The sequence below is a fragment of the Camelus dromedarius genome, chromosome 35 (assembly GCF_036321535.1).
Source record: "Camelus dromedarius isolate mCamDro1 chromosome 35, mCamDro1.pat, whole genome shotgun sequence".
Taxonomy (NCBI): Eukaryota; Metazoa; Chordata; class Mammalia; order Artiodactyla; family Camelidae; genus Camelus; species Camelus dromedarius.
Window position 1 is genome coordinate 7,152,612 of NC_087470.1, and position 1,268 is coordinate 7,153,879.

The following is a 1,268-nucleotide window of genomic DNA, read 5'->3' on the forward strand; positions in this document are numbered from 1 at the left end:
GGACTAAAAAAGTTAATATCTACTTCTATCTAACATACTAGGGACTACCTGGAAAATACAGTTTCTCATTTTAAAAATTGAAACAATATAGATTACATAGATAGACAGATGAGGCAAAGTGTACCATGTTTAATTTATTCCTAATTCTGAGGCTTTGAATGGATTTTCAGTGATTTATGGGCTAATATTTATTTTTGGACCACTCTAAATTCTCAAAATATCTTTTGAATTCTCCTTGTGAAGAACACTTATTGTATAGGACTTCCTTTGAAAACATGCAGTATTCTGTTTTTACACAAAAAGAGTGATTATATTCTAAGTGGAGAATGTTTTCAGATAAGTGGGAGCCAATGATATCATTGACAAAAATTGCAATTTGAGGAAGGAATTTGTAAATCCCCCAAAGTGAGATAATTATAAAGTATACAGATTTATTCATGGAGTATAAATGTCTGTAAAATCAGAATTCTTTATAGAATCAAACAAAAATTCTAGAAATCACATTATATAAAATATTCAACATATACCAGTCCCCATGGAAATGGGAAAAAGAGACTCACCTTTCCCAGTGACCATGATTCCTTCTGTGAGGGTCTTGGTCCTTGCATCAATGAAGGTGTAAGAACAGAAATTTTTTGTTTGCTCCTGGAATTTAGGATCCAGTTGGTCTTCAGATACCCTCCCAATATTGGCTAGAATTTTTTTTTCCTATGTTGGCCAGTCAAAGACAAAACACTTCCATCTTGGAAATAAATGCCTGATGCAGTCTCTGGGTAGATTGGATGTTTGGGCTTTGGGATTCTTCCCTGAGGGACAGAAAAACAGGGATTAGAGTGTGTAGAGTCTTGAGGTGAGGGGATTACAGGTGTTCATGGCAGGGATTTGTGTGTCTTTGCCATTTCTACACATAGAACTCTTTTAACATAGACATTCAATACTTCTTTGCACATCAGACTTATACCAATGATATAACTGCAGAGAAATTTAGGGAGACATCTGATCCAGTAAAGGAAACCTATGGCTGGTCTCTCCAGACATGCACATAGTAGAGTGGTTGTCTGTGATGTGTTTGCTTAACTAGCAGCTAAAAGGATGAAAGGTCACATGAAACTTTCTGCTCAACTCAACCTCATGTAGGAATTGAGCTGTGGAACCAAAAAGGAGAGCTACAAACAAGGGATCATGGACAGTAATTGGAATATTAGGAATGACATCCTCATTATATAAGAAAAACTGTTTTGATGCTAAAAAAAATTGATGCAGTTTTA